This window comes from Gorilla gorilla, chromosome 19 (genome assembly GCF_029281585.2).
Source record: "Gorilla gorilla gorilla isolate KB3781 chromosome 19, NHGRI_mGorGor1-v2.1_pri, whole genome shotgun sequence".
In the NCBI taxonomy this organism is placed as follows: Eukaryota; Metazoa; Chordata; class Mammalia; order Primates; family Hominidae; genus Gorilla; species Gorilla gorilla.
Genome location: NC_073243.2, coordinates 83,399,454 through 83,418,550, shown reverse-complemented (window position 1 = coordinate 83,418,550; position 19,097 = coordinate 83,399,454). Strand labels below are relative to the sequence as shown.

General features: G+C 35.5%; 1 long non-coding RNA gene across 6 annotated transcripts in view; it reads right to left on the bottom strand.

Annotated features, from left to right (window-relative positions):
* Nucleotides 1-2,875: 2,875 nt before the first annotated feature.
* Nucleotides 2,876-19,097, bottom strand: part of LOC109023830 (uncharacterized) — a 255,758-nt gene continuing 239,536 nt past the window's right edge. For 2 of the 6 annotated variants that reach the window (XR_008673358.2, XR_002003282.3), the window contains 2 exons: nucleotides 14,549-14,741; nucleotides 2,876-4,684 (listed from right to left, as the gene is read on the bottom strand). This is a non-coding gene — a long non-coding RNA (uncharacterized lncRNA). The remainder of the gene's footprint in view (nucleotides 4,685-14,548; nucleotides 14,742-19,097) is intronic. The other 4 variants (XR_008673359.2, XR_008673355.2, XR_008673356.2 and 1 more) reach the window with 4 other exon arrangements.

The window sequence follows — 19,097 nt, the reverse complement described above, 5'->3', positions numbered from 1 at the left end:
CTCTATGCTATTATAACAACTTCAAAAGCTTAACTGTCTTCTCTGACCTAATCTTTTCTCAAGTGGCCAGATAAAAGGGAGTGAAAAATAAATTATGAAACCATCATTTGCTACACAAGTGAGTAAATATGAAAAGAGGTTAATGAGAAGACAAAGATCAAACAAGCTCAACCAAAGTAACATGAATACTGTTCTTAATAACTATAAATGTTCACAAAACTTTACCTTTATCCTATAAAATACAACATCGTAAAACAATAAGTTATATTGAAATATGAATGAACACCACCTTGAGGCCAGAAGCCATTGCCCTTATGTTTTACCTTCACGCTCTTAAGTTCAGGTAAGAAGCTTATTCCTCACAATAGTCTCCCAATAAAATCATAGCGGTTATTCTTTATCTGGTCATTTATTCCAGACTTATTCAATAGTATTAAGGAGTAAATTATTACCTTCCTATGGATTGTGTGAGTTCACAGTCAGTTACCTAGACAAAATTAAAATAGAAGCATCCAAAGACCTTATGACAAAAGAGACCAGATTGTCTTCATTGACCAAATTTCCTGATTGCCATTATATATATTTCATAAAAGACTCCTTGCTTGTATATAAGACCTTATTATAAACTTGCTATACACAAATCATTTTAACAATAATAATAATGAATATAACTGCATTTTGTTAAATGCATATATACTTGAAAACTAGGCAAGAGAAATTTTACAAAGTACTTTCCCTACAACATGAATATTCCTATAACAGGTTATAGTTCAGTCCTATTCTAAATAAAAACACCCATAATAGATTGACACTCCCATTAACAGCATGTGTTTCTTTTTCTCCACAACCTCTACAGCATCTGTTATTTTTTGACTTTTTGATAGTAGCCATTATGACTGGTGTGGGCTAGTATCTCACTGTGGTTTTAATTTGCATTTCTCTAGTGATCAGTGATGCTGAACTTTTTTTCATGTAATTGTTGACTAAGTGTATGTCTTTTGAAAAGTGACTGTTCATGTCCTTTGCCCCCATTTTTATGTTTTTTTTTGTAAATTTGTTTAAGTTCTTTATAGATGTTGGATATTAGACCTTTGCCTGATGCGTAGTTTGCAAAAAAAAATTCTCCTATTCTGTAGGTTATGTTTACTCTGTTGACAGTTTCCTTTGCTGTGTATAAGCCTTTAGTTTAACCATTATGGAAGACAATGTGGCGATTCCTGAAAGACCTAAAGACAGAAATACCATTTGACCCAGTAATCCCATTACTAGGTATGCATCCAAAGGAATTTAAATCATTATCTTAAAAAGACACATGGACACCTATGCTCATTGTAACACTATTCACAATAGCAAAGACATGGAATCAACCTAAATGCTAAATGCCAATCAATGATAGACTGGATAAAGAAAATGTTATACGTATGTTATATATATGTTATATATATATGTTATATATATACTTGTGTATATATATACACACATACACATACACACACACATACCATGGAATACTATGCAGCCATAAAAAAGAATGAGATTATGTCCTTTGCACAGACATGGATGGAGCTGAAGGCCATTATCCTTAGGAAACTGACACAGGAGCAGAAAATCAAATATCTTATGTTCTCACTTATAAGTGGGAGAACACATGGACACATAGAAGGGCACAACATACACTGGGGCTTATCAGAGGGTATAGGGTGGGAGGAGAGAGACGATCAGGAGAAATAACTAATGAGTACCAGGCCTAATATCTGAGTGATAAAATAATCTGTACAACAATCCTCTGTGACACAAGTTTACCTATGTCATAAACCTGTACACATATTCCTGAACTTAAAAAATAAAAGTTAAAAAAATTACCAAGAATACATGTTCACCATTCCCAAACTTTCAGCTGAGCTATTGCTGTCTCTCAAGAAGGACTTTTGAGAACTACATAGAATCATAAAATTTCATAACTTGAAATACCATGATTGACGTATTTTAAGCTTTAATTGAAACCTTTTATTTCTTATACAGTTGCATTATTACAAATAAGCCTTGTACACATTTTTTAACCAGAAAGTACTTCTTTTCTATGAGTGTTTGTGTTTAATTTGATTATTTCATTGTAAAACGTCTGCAGTTTCTAGGTTGTGTATTTCCATATGTACATCCGCATGTACCATTTTCACATTTTTCTCCTCTTGTATATATAAATCTTTAGGTTTGTTTATTGCACAAAGCAGAAAGCTCCTTTTCTAGCTTCATGGGAGTTCTGTAAAGTATGATAGGTTCTATCCAAGTGAAGAGACAATCTTCTAGATATGTAAGAATCACTTGATAAACTTATTAAAATTGAATTTCACAGAAACATTATATTTTAGGTTAGGACTGGGGCAATAAATCTATGTTTTGTTTCCAAGGTGTTTATGATATATACCATTCTTTGAGTGAATTTAAAGTCTGTGTAGTTTTGTTTTATGCTAATAAGAATCAATATTTTGGAATTGTAATTTTCACTGTGAAATGCTTCTGAGGCTGTGAATACAGGTCCTCTGTTTCTCTGGACTGTGTATGCTGCTTCTCACTTTCATTTATACTTGCTTTGTTTCATTCAGCTGAATGAATGAAGAGGTTGGGTAAATATCCCCAACCTGAGAACATGTAACCTGTAATTGCTTCCTTTTCTGTTGGCTTGAATTCTGTATTTCTAAACTAGAGAAAAATAGGGATGTTAAAAGACTCTTTATCCCTTTTTCCCAGGCAATAATAATGTTCTGTGTGAGCTCCGCAGCACAGTTTTCAGTTTATTTGTACTTAAGTAAATGAAGATATAACCCAGATTTTGTTCAGTGTTTTGTTACTCTTCTTTTTTATTATTATTATTATTATACTTTAAGTTTTACAGTACATGTGCACAACATGCAGGTTTGTTACATATTACTTCTAAGTATAATGTGTTTGTGTGTGTGGTTTCCACAGAAGTAAATGAAAAATAGCATTCTTTTTACTTGTTTTATAATCATGATTCTCTTTGTCAGCAAATAAATTATGTGATTTATAGACATAAGTATAAATACTTTGGTTGTAATTGCTTTCAGAGGTTGACTTTAAATGTAATTTTAATTTTATATTTATAATCCCTCAATACTGTTTATATTGTAGTTAACACTTACTCCAACTATTTTTGAATATTTCATTAATAATACAATCTCAGTATTTAGTATTTTCTTATTCAGACACGATTTAAAGTCTTGATTCAAAATTATTTGTTCCAGAGAAAATAAATAGTATTAATAACAATAGACCTCTCTCTGCCTCAAACTATAAACAAATATCAAATTCAACATTTTCTAAAACTAGTGGTTAGCTTCTTGTTAATTTTGATTTATTTCTTATTTATAAATGTTCAAATAATTATAAAACTTAAAATGACTATAAAAAATAATGTTTTTATATTCTCAATATGATCTGATTTTCTAAGGGAGAATCAGAAAAATATATTTTTGAGGTAAATAACAACAACAAAAAAAATATGTTGTGGGAAAAGCTGAGAGTTGGGAAAAAAGCCCTCCCCCCTGGAACTGGTCTTTTGAACAAGGCAACCAATGGGTTGTCTGCAATCAGTCCTCTGAAATGGATTAAGGCCATTGGAAGCTCTACACTTGCAAATTTTGTTCTAATAATTATGTGCTTGTACTGTCTCCTTTTAGTCTGCAGATGTGGAAGCCACCTCTGGAGAGAAAGCCACCATTGAGAACAAGCAACGACAGCTGTGGCGGTTTTACAAAAAAGAAAAAGGGGCATCCTGGGGAAAAGCTGAGTGTTGGGAAAAAAGCTGAGGCAGGGCTTGTATGTCTGACTTAATGTAAAAGAGTCTTGGAACATGTCAGGGGTCTGGGGTCTAAAACTTCTCGTGGCCTTTGGAATATGTCTAGACTTGCTGGCTCTTTGCTTCTAGCACTCACAGTCTCATAGATTGATTGTATCTTAAACTAGAAGAACATGTTTCCCATTATCTCAAGTAGCAGAACATGTTCCATATGCTTCAAAGAAAATGCTAAACCGTCACAGCTGTAGATCATGCACTTGACACACCAGTTTCTTTCAACCCCCACTTCCTCACCACCTGCTTCTTTGTTTGATCACCAATAAATAGTGCGGGCTTCCAGAGCTCAGGGCCTTCGCAGCCTCCATACTAGCGTTGGCCCCCTGGTTCCACTTCATGCACTCTTAAACTTGTCTTTTCTCATTCCCTTGACTCCACCATACTTCGTAGCCCCCAGAGCCTGGTGTTGGGTCTGATCATCCCAACAAAATAAGATTGCTACAGTTTTTGTATGCAATTTATAAAATATATGTGTTATTTGACAAAATAAAAATGATTCAAACTTGGTATCTAGATTGTATGTTGGATATATCAAAATTAATAAAGTGGACATTTTAGAAATCATTTAGAATAAAAGTAGTTGTAAATGAGTTTATTTCCAAATACAAATTGCATCAGTTAGTAACTTTGGATATGTGGTTTGGTAAGAAACAAACATATACAAAATCTCAGAAGCTTAAAAGAACAGAGGTGTATTTCTTGTCTATACCACATGTTCATCTTGGGCAGGCTGGGAGCTCTGCTTCCCATCTTCTGCAAGTTGAGACCAGGGAGAGAGAGCAGATAATTTCCGGAACATTGCTGGTTATTCTGACAGACAGAAAGAAGATGGCATATCATGTTTTGGTTCTTAGATGTTTTATCTTGATCCACAACCCTTTTGCTTTCTGATGACCTATGCAAATCACTTGACCAACACCAATCACCTGAGGCTAGAATAGCCCAACCCTACCAGGTTCTCAGAAAGAAATCAGAGAGATTTAATGCAAAGTCTGACATCCACACTGGTTCAATATTATTGTGATAAAATGTAGAATGGCTTTAGAACATACAGAAAACATTATCAGCAGCTGTATAATCCAGGACATTTTTTATTAGCTTTAATGTTTTAGCTTTATGTTTATTGAGTTCTCTGACACATTTTTCAGATGTTATATAATATTTGAATTGTTTCATTTTAGGTCATGTTTTATTCAGGTATTGATAAATTCACTTTGAGTTGTATTTTGCATCATGCTAGAAAAATGTAATGATTTCGCTTTTCTAAGAAGTTCAGTGAAACTTCTGTGACTGTTCTAGTCTACCCATGTGGTAGGAAGTTTAGCTAACTTCTGTCTAATGATGTGTCAGCTTCCACTGTACTTATGACACTGCTTTAGCCATCCAATGAAAGTACTTTGAGGAGTCTAATATGGATTTTAACTTAGTCACCACAGTGATCCTGTTAGCACTTCAAACTTTACAGATTACTCTCTGAAAAAATGTGCTAGACTAAGGAGTTCAAAAGCTAATTGCTTTATTTTATGTGACATTGGCTTAACCCTTCATTCAATTTTTCTTTTGATCTCATCTCCTAGAAAGTAAGTCTTACAAAATACGCTTCATTCTTTCTTTGCTATTATCAGTGAAGGTATATTATAGGCAAAAGCCAATTAATTTGATGATTTGACTGAAATGTGCTTGGTTGTGTAAGACTTTCCAGCCCAGTACCATTTATTGTAAGTCTGTGGGAAGGACATCACATTCAACTCCACACATAACATGATAGATCAAGTGTTTTTCAAATAAAGAATCACCACTTCTGAAGTATCTGTGGGATTCTGCAAGTGACCTATTCTTTTGCATTTGTGAATTCTTTAAGAGATAGTGTTATATTTGATTTTTTAGTCCTAACCTAATAAAATTTAATATAATACATTTTGAATCACACAAACGACCATTACATTAGAAAGGTAAATGAATAAATTCAGTGTCCACAGGCAAGTTTGCTTTTGACTTTATGATTACTTCTGAACAAAGTAAAGATCAAGTGAGGTCAAGAGTGGCTGTACAAAGAACATTTACTTAGTGGTTTAAATAGGAACAAATATTCTGAAAATTAAGTCATCTTAAGTCATTACACGGCAGTATACTCAGGACAAAGTCAAAAGTACTTAAATAGTGTATTGAGGGACAAGGGCAAAGTAATATGAAGAGTGTATGTATTGCTTAGATTATGCTTTTGTACAATTGAGCATGAACCACTTCTTTGTTATAAAAGTCAGTTATTCATCACCATAAGAAAAATTCTAAGAAATTATTTTAAATACTCAGTACCATATTGTATGTGGATTAGTCCATTCTCATGCTGCTATAAAGAACTGTCTGAGACTGGGTAATTTAAAAACAGAAAATGGTGTGGTTGACTCAGCGTTCCACAAGGTTGGGAAGACCTTAGGAAACGTACAATCATGGTGGAAGGGGAAGCAAACATGTCCTTCTTCACATGGTGACAGAGAGAAAAAGTAAGTGCCCAGTGAAAGTGGAAGCCCCTTATAAAGCCATTAGACCTTGTGAGAACTAACTCACTATCGTGGAGAACAGCATGGGGGAAACCACCTCTATGATTCAGTTAACTCCACTTGGTCCCACTCATGACATGTGGGGATTATAGGAACTACAATTCACGATGAGATTTGGGTAGGTACACAGCCAAACTATATAATTCCAACCCTGGCCACTCCCAAATCTCATGCCCTCACAGTTCAAAACACAATCTTGGCCTTCCAAGAGACCCCCAAGATTTTAAGTCATTCCAGCCTTACTTCAAAGTTACAAGTCCAAAGCCTCAACTGAGATAAGGCAAGTCCCTTTTGGCTATGAATCTGTAAAATCAAAAGGAAGTTAGTTACTTCCTACATACAATGGGGGTACAGGCTTTTGGTAAATACATGCATTTCAAATAGCAGAAATTGGCCAAAATGAAGGGGCTATAGGCCCCATGAAAGCCCAAAATCCAGTGGGGCAGTCAAATCTTAAAGCTCTGAAACTATCTCCTTTGACTCCATGTCTCACATCCAGGTCACGATGATTCAAGAGGGGGCTTCCCACAGCCTTGGGCAGCTCCACTCCTGTGGTTTTGCAGGGTCCAGCCCCCCTCCTGGCTGCTTTCATGGGCTGGCATTGAGTGTCTGCAGCTTTTCCAGGTGCATGGTGCGAACTATCGGTTATCTACCATTCCAGGGTCTGGAGGATGGTGGTTGTCTTCTCACAGCCCCACTAGGCAGTGCCCCAGTGGAGACTCTTTGTGGAAGTTCCAATCCCACATTTCCCTTCTGCACTGCGCTAGCAGAGGTTCTCCATGAGGGTTCTGTCCCTGGACCAAACTTCTGCCTGGACACACAGGCATTTCCATACATCCTCAGAAATCTAGGCGGAGGTTCCCAAACCTCAATTCTTGACTTCTGTGCACCCGCAGGCCTAACACCACATGTAAGCTGCCAAGGCTTGGGGCTTGCACCCTGTGAAGCCATGGACTAAGCTGTACATTGGTCCCTTTTAGCCACAGCTGGAGCTGAAGCAGCTGGGATGCAGAGCACCATGTCTGGAGGATGCATAGAGCTGTGGGTCCCTGGGCCTGGCCCAGGAAACTATTTTTTCCTCCTACATCTCCAGGTCTGGGATGGGAGGGACTGCCATGAAGATCTCTTCAATATAATGAATTCTTTATTTTCAATATGTAACTAGCAGTGAAATTGCTGGATCATATGGTAGCTCTAGATTTTTGTGGAACCTCCAAACTGTTTCCTACAGTGGTTGTACTAACTTATATTTCCACCAACAGTATACCAGGGTTCCATTTTCACCAGCATTTGATATTGTTAACTTTTGGGTAAAAGACATTTTAACTGGGATAAGATCATATCTCATTGAAGTTTTGATTTGCATTTTTCTGATGATCAGTGATGTTGAGGCGCTTTTCATATACCTGTTTTCATTTGTACGTCTTCTTTTGAGAAATGTCTATTCAGGTATTTTTTTCAATTTCTTAATTAGATTATTAGATTTTTTTCCTATAGAGTTGTTTGAGCTCCTTATATATTCTGGTTATTAATCCCTTATCCAATAGGTAGTTTGCAAATATTTTCTCCCATTCTGTGGGCTGTGTCTATATTTTGTCAATTTTTTCCTTTGCTGTTCAGAAGCCTTTTAACTTGATGTAATCGATTTGTTCAGTTTTGCTTTGCTTGTCTGTGCTTATGGGGTATTACTAAAGAAGCCTTCGCCCACTCTAATGTCCTGGAGAGTTTCCTCAATGTTTTGTTGCAGTAGTTTCATAGTTTGAAGCCTTAAATTTAAGTCTTTAAACCAATTTAATTTGACTTTTGTATACAGCAAAATATATAAATGTAGTTTCATTTTTTTGTATATAGATATTTAGTTTTCCCAGCACCATTTATTGAAGAGACTGTTGTGTCCCTAACATACGTTCTTGGCACTTTTGTCAAAAATGAGTTCACTGTAGATTTATGGATTCATCTCTAGGTTCTCTGTTGTGTTCCACTTATCTGTGTGTCTGTTTTAATGTGAGTACCATGCCATTTTGGTTACTATAGCTCTGTAGTATAATTTAAAGTGAGGTAATGTGATTCCTCCAGTCTTGTTCTTTTTGTTAAGAATAGCTCTGGCTATTCTGGGTCTTTTGTGGTTCCCTGTAAAATGTAGATTTTTTTTATTTCTATGAAGAATCTCATTGGTAATTTGATTGGGATTGCATTAAATTTGTAGATTGCTTTGGGTAGTATGGACATTTTGACTATATTGAGTCCTCTAATCCGTGAACACAAACTATCTTTCCATTTCTTTGTCTTCTTCAATTACTTGCATCAGTGTTTTATAGTTTTCATTGTAGATACCTTTCATTTCTTTGCTTAATTCTTAGATACTTTATTTGTGGCTACTGTAAATGGTATTAATTTATTGATTCCTTTTTCAGATTGTTCACTGTTGGCATATAGAAATGCAACTGATTTTTGTATGTTGATTTTGTATCTTGCAACTTTACTGAATTCGTTCTTCAGTTCTAATAGATTTTTGAATGGAATCTTCAGATTTTTCCAAATATAAGATCATATTATCTGCAAACAAGGATAATTTGACTTCTTCCTTTCCAATTTGAGTGCCTTTTATTTCTTCCTCATGTCTGATTGCTCTAGCTAGCATTTCCAGTATTATGGTGAGTAATAGTGTTGAAAATGGGCATCCTTGTCATGTTCCCGATCTTAGAAGAGAAGCTTTCAGTTTTTCCTCATTCATTATGAAAATAGCTATGGGTCTGTCACATATGGATTCTATTATCTTGACATATATCTAATATTTTTAGAGTGTTTATCCAGAAGAAATGTTGAATTTTATCAAATGTTTTTTCAGCCTCAGTTGCAATGATCACAGGGCTTTCAGTTTTTCCTCATTCAGCATATAACCAGTTATAGGTCTGTCATATATGACTGCTGTTATGTTGACATATGTTTCTTCTATACTCAGTTTTTAAGGGTATGTATCCAGAAGAAATGTTGAATTTTATCAAATGCTTTTTCAGCCTCAATTGTAATGATCATATGACTTGGCCCTTCATTCTGCTGATATGATGTATCACATTGATTGGTTTGCTTATGTTGAACCATCCTTGCATCCCTGGGATAAATCTCATTTGGTCATAATGAATGATCTTTTTAATGTATTATTGAATTTGGTTTGCTAGTATCTTGTTGATAACGTTTTACAACACTATTTATCAGTGATATTGGATTATAGTTTTCTCTTTCTGATATGTCTTTGTCTGGTTTCAGTATCAGGGTATATACTGGCTTCATATAATGAGTTTGGAAGTATTCACGTCTCCTCTATTTTTCAGAATAGCTGAAGTAGAATTGGTATTAGTTCTTCTTTATATGTTTGGTAGATTTCAGCAGTGAAGCCATTGGATCCTAGACTTTTGTTTGCCGGAAGACTTTTATTATAACGTCAATGTTGTTACCTATTTTTGGTCTGTTCAGATTTTGGATTTCCTCATGGTTCAGCCTTGGTAGAATGTATATGTCTAGGAATTTATTCATTTCTTCTATATTTTCCAGATCATTGGCAAATAATTGCTCATAGTAGTCACAAATTATCCTTTGAGTTTCTGTGTTATCAGTCATAATATCCTTTTTTCATTTCTAATTTTATTTATTTGGGTTCTCTCTCTCTCTCTTTTCAGTTATTCTGGCTAAAGGTCTGTCAATTTTACTTATCTTTTCAAAAAACCACCTTGTTTCATTTATGTTTGTGTTGTTTTTGTCACTTAAAATTTACTTATTTCTGCTCTGATCTTTATTTATTTTTCCTCTGCTAAATTTGGGTTTGGTTTGCTCTTGCTCTTGCTTTACTAGTTCTTTAAGGTGCATTGTTAGGTTTTTAATTTGATGGGGTTTTTTTTCTTCTTTTGATGTAGGAACTTATAGCTATAAACTTCCCTTCTAGTACTGTTTTTACTGTATCCCATAGGTTTTGGTATGTTGTATTTTACATCAATTGTTTCAAGAAATTTTTCATTTCCTTTTTAAATTCTTCATTCGCTCATTGGTCATTCAGGAGCATATTGTTTAATTTCCATGTGTTTGTATAGTTTCCAAAATTCCTCTGGTTGTTGATTGCTAGTTTTATTTCATTGTGATCAGAGAAGACGCATTATTTCAATTTTTTGAATGTTTTAATACTTATCTTAAAACATAACTAACATATGATCTTTCCTTGAGAATGATCTATATGCTGAGGAAAAGAGTGTGTATCCTGCAGCCATTTGAGGAAATGTTCTGTAAATATCTATTATAACCACTTGGTCTGTCGCAGGTTAAGTCTGTTTTTTCTCTATTGCTTTTCTGTCTGAAATATCTTTCCAATGCTGAAACTGGGGTGTTGAAGTCTCCAGCTAGTACTGAATTGGGGTCTGTCTCCCTCTTTAACTGTGATAATATTTGCTTTATATATCTTGGTGTTCCACTGTTGGGTGCAAATATATTTACAATTGTTATATCCTCTCGCTGAATTGACCCCTTTATCTTTGTATAGTGACCTTCTTTGTCTTTTCTTATAGTTTTTGTCTTAAAATCTATTTTGTCTAAGAATAGCGACTCCAGCTAGCTTTTGGTTTCCATTGGCATGGAGTATTTTTTTCCATTCCTTTATTTTCAGTCTGTTTGTCTCTACAGGTGAGGTGTGTTTCTTGTAGAAAACAGATCAATGGACCTTGTTTGTTTATTCATTCAGCCACTTTACACCTTTTGATTGGCAATTTAGTCCACTTACATGCAACTTATTATTGATAAGTAAGGGCATACTCCTACCATTTTGTTATTTTGTTTTCTGATTGTTTTGTGGTCTTCTCTTTCTTCTTTTCTTTCTCCTGTCTTTCTTTTAGTGAAGGTGATTTTCTCTGGTGGTATAATTTAATTTAATTTCTTTTCAGCTTTTGTGTATCTGTTTTATGATTTTTAATTTGAAGTTACCACGAGGTTAACAAATACTATCTTAGAACCCATTATTTAAATCTTATAACAACTTAACACTGTCTACATATACAAACAAGCAAAAAAAGCCTAATAAAACTCTATTTTAACTTTGTCCCCCCATGTTTTAATGCTTTGTTGTTTCTACGTATATCTTATTTTACTGTCTGTCTTTAACAGTTGTTGTAGGTACTACTTTTGATTGGTTAAAGATAGTCTACACATCAATTTACAATGCTATAATGTTCTGTGTTTTTCTGTGTATTTACTATTTGCAGTAAGTTTTGTACCTTCAGGTGAGTTCTTATTACTCATTAATGTCCTTTTATTTCTCATTGAGGTACTCCCATTAGCATTTCTTGTAACAGGTCTGGGGTTGATGAAATAACTCAGTTTTCATTTGTCTGTTCTTTATTTCTCCTTCATGTTTGCACAGTATTTTCACTGATTACATTATTCTAGAGTAAAAGTTATTTTTATTATTTTTTATTTTTTTCCATCAGCACTTTAAATATTTCATGCCACTCTCTCCTGATCTATAAGGTTTCCACTGGAAAGTTTTCACCAGACATATTGGAGTTCCACTGTGTGTTATTTATGCTTCTTCTCTTGTCGCTTTTAGGATTCTTTCTGTATCATTGACCTTTCGGAGTTTAATTATTAAATGCCTTGAGGTTGACTTTTGTGGGTTAATCTGCTTCATGTTCTATAACCTTCTTATACTTGGATACTGATATCTTTCTCTAGGTTTGGGAAGTTCTCTGTAATTATCCCTTTGAAAAAACTTTTACCCTTGTCTCTTTCATTACCTCCTCTTTAAGGTCAATGACTCTTAGGTATACCCTTTTGGGGCTATTTTTTAGACCCCATAGGCATGCTTCAATGCTTTATATTCTTTTTTCTTTTGTGTCCTCTGACTGTGTACTTTCAGATAGTCTGTCTTCAACCTCAGTGATTCATTTTTCTGATTGAACAATTCTGTTATGAAAAGACTAATGCATTCTTCATCATGTCAATTGCATGTTTTAACTCCAGAATTTCTGCCTGATTTAAAAAAAATATTTCAATCTCCCTGTTAAACTTATCTGATAAGATTCTTAATTTCTTCTCTGTATTATCATGAATTTCTTTGAGTTTCCTCAGAAAAGCTATATGAATTCTCTGTTTGAAAGGTCACATATCTCTCTTTCTCCAGGATTGGTCCCTGTTTCCTTATTTAGTTCATTTAATGAGGTCATGTTTTCCTGGATGTTCTTCATGCTTATAGGTATTTGTTTGTGTCTGTGCATTGAAGGGTTAGGTGTTTGTTGCAGTCTTCACAGTCTGAACTTGTTTACACTTGTCTCTCTTGATAAGGTTTTCCAGGTATTTGAAAGGACCTGGGTGTTGCGATCTAAGCCATATCTGCATTAGAGGGCACCCCAAGCTCAGTAATGCTGCAGTTCTTGCAGACTCATAGATATACGACCTCGTTGGTCTTGGGTAAGATCTGGAAGAATTCTCTGAATTACCAGGAAGAGACCCTTGTTTTTTTCTCTTACTTTCTCTCAAGCAAGTGGAGTTTCTCTCTCTCTCTCTCTCTCTCCCTGCCACCTGGAGCCGAGAGTAGGGTAACACAAGCACCCCTGTGGCCACCTCTGCTGGGATCGTGCTGGGTTAGACCTGAAGGAAGCACAGCACTGAGTCTTGCCTAAGGCCTGCTGTAACCAATACCTGGATACTACCTATATTTGTTCAATGCCCTGTGTTTCTACAATCAGCAGGTTTTGAAGCCAGCATTCGTGTCCTCCCCTTCAGGGTTATAAGTTCCCCCAGATGCCAGGCAGGTCCAGATGTGACATCAGGGAGCCACGGACTAGAGCCAAAAATCTTACAAGTCTTCCTGGTGTTCTACTGTACTGTAGCCAAGCTGTCACTCAAACCATGAGGTGCAGTGCTTTTCATTCTTCTTTCCACTATTTACAGGCAGAGGAATTTCACCCCATGGCCACCACCATCACAGGCCCACAGGGAGCACTCCCAGGCTACTGCCAATGTTCCCTTAAGGCCCAAAAGCTCTTTAGTCAGCTTGTGGTGAATGCTGCCTGGCCTGGGACTCACCCTTCAGGTCAGTGAGCTACCCTGTGGCCCATGGCAGGTCCAGAAATATCTTCCAACAGAAAAGGCCTGGAATTGGGGACCCCAAGAGCCTGCTTAATGCTCTACTCCACTGTGGCTGACCTGGTACCTGAAGCCAGCTAGTCTCAAGAGTCTCACCCAAGGCCCACAGTGTACTACCTTTATCACTGCTGGTTATTCAGGCCCCAAAGCCTCTTTAGTCAGCAGGTGATGGATCCTGCCAGGACTGGGCTCTTCCCTATAAGGCAGTGGGTTCCTTTATGGCCCAGGGTGTGTCTAGAAATATCTAGGAGCTAAGGCCCAGATAGGGGACCTTGCAACTCTGACTGTTGCCTTATCCTGCTGTGGCTGAGCTGGTATCCACGATACAAGATAAAGTAATAGTAGGTACATAGTAATTAGCCATTTGCATTTAATTTAATTTCATTTCTTGTTCAGTTAAAGTCAGATCACATAGCTAAATAAATATATGAATGTTTAAGTGATTGCTTAAACACTTGAGAATTAGAAAGTTTTCTAATGTCAAATGAAATATTGTTATATATTGACTCCACTGTGTTAGAATTCAGAGCTAGTAGTAATTATGAATTTCCAAACCCCCATGTTTAGCCCTTTTTTAATTGCTATTAGTGCATTTTTAAATGTTTTTTAAATATATAACAACATTTGGATTTTTATTCTTTCTAGTAAACTCTTAATTATTAAAGAGAAGGAGACTCATATAAATGTTCATTGGAAATAATATGAACTCAGTAAATATCTGGGCAAAAGAATCCAAACAAATGCATTATAGTGGTAAAATCTGCTGTTCCTTGCAGACTGATGTGTGAACAGAATCATGAGACACACACACACACACACACACACACAAACACACACACACACACACACACAATCCTTCCTCAAAGGGACAGAGTTGACAAATGAAAGATTCTCCTTGTATGACCTTAAAATAATCTAATATTTCTCCATTATTACACAAAGGAATTACTGCAGTTTTATTTTTGATCTCAACTGAATAAGGGCTCACCTTTTGATGGTTGCCATTTTATGCTTTTTGTGCGTAATAACTGCCTTGACATTTATGGTGCTCCAACGTGTCTTTCTTAATGTGAAGAAATCATCTGTGCATTAATGAACTGGCTTGATGTATCTGCCAAACCTTTCAAAGATGCAATTAAATCCGTGTAAGAACTTGTGTGAATGGCATGATTTATTGTAATCTAAGAAGAAGAAGTATAAACAAAAAGTAATTAATTTTTAAGGTGGCAATCAAGTAGTACAACATAAGAACTACATCTATTGAACTCCGTCTACATAGAGCATAACAACATGCTATTTTTTAAATGTCTCATCAAATTTCAAATAGTACTTTTGGGAAAATGTTCAACTTTATTACTGTTCCAAAAATTTTAAATTAAAACTATGGGGTATCATTCTCATCTATAAAACTAGAAAACTTAAATTAGACACAGAAGGAACATGAATATTCAAGGTTAGGAAAGGAATGTTGAAATGAATACTACTTGACATCATTAATGGCAGGATGAGCAGCAATCTTGCTGTTTTTTTTAAAATAATTTTTCGATATATATTAGAAGCCTAAAAATGTCATAATACTATAGTTCATAAACTACACTTTTTAAATAGCCATAAATGTAGGATTAATTCCTGAGGATCGCCATGACATTCATTTTTTATATATCTACCATCAAAGTAAACACCCAAAATATCCAAGAATAAAGGAATAACACATTTAACTATGTTAATGCACCAGAGAAATTGTATTCGGCACTTTAGGTGATACTTAATTATACCAAATGCATTTTTTATGTAGCACATATTGAGTACATTTGTGAAGGGAACTATCCTAATCGATTTACATTTAGTTCTTATAAGGCTTATTTCTTGTGAGATCTAATATTTTTCTCAATTTACTGACGAAGATCATTTTGATTAAAGTAACTTGCTTAGGGTCACACTGTTCATGTGTAATGAAGCAAAGAGCAGAAATATGTCTAATTAGAAAAATCCATGCTCTTAACCCTTGAAGCATACTGACTATTCAGTGATGTTGTAATTTTATTGAGCCAAAAAATACTCAAATACATTCTCTGTGTATACATTAAATGTTTAAACTGGATTGTTACAAACTAATAATCTCTCTCTCTCTCTCTCTCTCTCTCTCTCTCTCTCCACCCTCCCCCCATCTTTCTCTTTCTCCCTCTTTTGCTTTTGTCCCTTATCATTCTTGATATATTAGGCATACATTCCTAATATATAGGTATAGTTGACTACGTTGAGTTGTTATTTGCACACATTATTTTCCTTCAAGGGTCACAAAAGACTTTTGTTTTTCTCAGTCGACCTGCTTGACTTAGTCTTCAATAATCTATATTATACTGAATTCAAAATGGCGGAGGTTTCTTAATCAAAAATTTGCATCTTTGTGTGGTTGTCTCCATGCATTGCAGACCTGTTTGACATACCCCTTTTTGGGGGGAGTCTGGAACATAAAGAGTATCTTTGAATGGGATTTGTGAGAAGCAATCATGCAAGTCTGTAATGACATATGATCAAATTAAAAAATAAGAAGAGAAATGCTATTATCCAGAACATATTGTTTTTAATATTATAAACACAGGATATGTTTTTATATAAATTCAGAGGATTTTTTTTCTTTAAGGTCCATTCTCTTCTCTTTTCCTTATGGCACCTTTTATTTGACCTCTCTAGGTCACTCTAAGTGTCAGCCTACTAGGAATGCCTTGCTTGATTCCTTAGACATGGCATTTTATTGATCATCTTGTACTCTCCTTTGTGACAGTTAATATAGTTGGAATTGATGTTTTTTAATAAGTGTTTGTTTAGTGTTTCTTTTCCCAATTAGACTGCGAGAGCCATGAGGGCAGAACAGAAAAGATGTTTGTCATCCTCTGTCCTGTATCATAAGAACATCATTAAATGAATTAGTGAGTGTCTCTCATATATATATATATATATAAAATATATATAAATATATATATAAAATATATATAAATATATATAAAAATAAATATATATAAATATATATAAATAAATATATAAATATATATAAATATATATAAATAAATAAATATAAATAAATATAAATAAATATATATAAATATATATAAATAAATATATATACAAATAAATATATATATAAATATATATATAAATAAATATATATATAAATATATATAAAAATAAATATATATAAATATATATATAAATAAATATACATATAAATATATAAATAAATATATATAAATATATATAAATAAATATATATATAAATATATATAAATAAATATATATAAACATATATAAATAAATATATATAAATATATATATAAATAAATATATATAAATATATATATAAATAAATATATATTTTTTTTTTCTTTTTTTTTTTTTTTCAGACAGAGCCTCGCTCTGTCACCCAGGCTGGAGTGCAGTGGCACAATCTCAGCTCACTGCAACCTCCACCACCTGGGTTCAAGCAATTCTCCTGCCTCAGCCTCTCAAGTAGCTGGGACTACAGGCATGCACCATGATGCCTGGCTAATTTTGTGTGTTTAGTAGAGTTAGGGTTTTGCCATGTTGGTCTGGCTGGTCTCAAACTCCTGACCTCAAGTGATCCACCCACCTCAGCTTCCCAAAGTTCTGGGATTACAAGTGTGAGCCACGGTGCCCAGCCCTCATACATGTTAATAAAAATTGATAAATTATTTTTTTTCTGATTAAGAAATCATATATATATATGATATACCTGTATATCATACACAATACATATATATCATAGAAATCTGTGGAGATTATACAATGTGCTCATGGAATTGCACTGATCTTATGAATTCTATCTAAAAGGATGTCTAGAAGTGAGGTGTATGGGGTTTTTGAGCTGGTCCTGTAAGAGGTAGAAGAGGATATGTTTTCAGAATAATTTGTCTATGGCACACTATTCTCCATAAAGCATACGACTTTGACCTTATTATGTACTCTTGAATTTTATTGCATCTTTTTAACCATTCATGGTGAACATAATGTGGACTAAAGGTATGAATATTTAACTCTAAATATATATAATGTGGGAAAGTAGCTTCAAGATTGTTGACTAGATACATCTGGTATTTGCTCTTCCACAAAGAGAACCAAAATAGTGAGTAGATAACTACACACTTAAAATAGATCACCTAAGAGAGGACACTGGAATTCAACAAAGAAGTGACAGGGAACATCTAAAGCAAGGAAACATAGGAAAGCAAAGCAGCTGCTTGGCTGGGATTGGTTGGGAACTTGGAGAGACTCCAAATAGGGGGAAAGGGAGATTCTCAGTGTTCTATATTTTCACCATGCTATCCTATCCATGGGAGAGCCCCTTGACCCAGTTAGATGCTGAAAGCAACATGGGGAGCTGCCTGGAGAAAATGCAATAGGATCGCTCTGGAGAGGGGGCCCACAGGGTGTCTCCCAAACCCTCAAGTCCTAAGCAGCTGCCACTTTAAGGGTCAAAGCTCAAGTGAAGTTTACCCCCCAAATGGCTGCCTACAGTTGTTCCCACTGAAAGCAACTCCGCCTTCCCCAATAGAAGGGCTACAGGCACAGCAGCTGCCTCCACCAAGCATTCTGCTGGTGGCCTCAAGATTGCCCTGCACCTGCCTAACACAGAAAGTGCCTGTATGTGCTATCAGGGGACCTGAGGGCAGGTCTTCTTGGCCCAATTTCACTCCCCCCCAGTACCTGGGCACACTGTCCAGAGCCTGGAGATTGCCCAGCCCAGTCCACCACATTGGCACCTGAGAACATCTCTCAGTTGCCTGAGCTTGGACCCACTCAACAGGCCTCTGCCAACATATCTGATACCCATCTACATATGCCACACTTGAACCTGGAAACTGGCCCACCCCACCCATTACAACCAACACCAACACCATTGTGAACCACTTGGGGCCTTTAAAGTTGTCCCAACTTTGCTACTGTCATCACACCTGCCACACCTGTTACCCAGGGGCATGAGAACCTTCCCACCTGTCCAGCCCACTGCTACCATTTCTTGCATCTGACAAAGCTGCTGCAAGGTTCAAGAACTGGCCTGCCTGCACCTGCTAACATTGACACCACCCTGGGACCAAAGAACAGTTATACTTGATCCATCACTGCCACCAAAGGGGCCCAACTGGTATCCCAGTCACTACAGGATCCAGTAGCAACTGCAACCTAAGCCACTGAGGAAATCAGTCACCACTGATCCTGTTACTGCCAAAAAAAATCAAATGGAAGACATGCTGTTGTATGCAATCACAATCAAAGCCAACATGCACTACATCCAGATACAGGAAACCCAGAAATTCTGAAGTAGATACAAATCAAAAAGGTCTTTTCTACAGCACATTATAATCAAAATGACAAAATCAAAGACAAAGAGAGAAGTCTAAACAAAGTATGAGAAAAGCACATAGTCATTTGTAAACAAACTCCTATCAGACTAGCGCAGTTTTCTCAGCAGAAACCTCACTGACCAGGAGAGAATGAGATGATATATTCAAAGTGCTGAA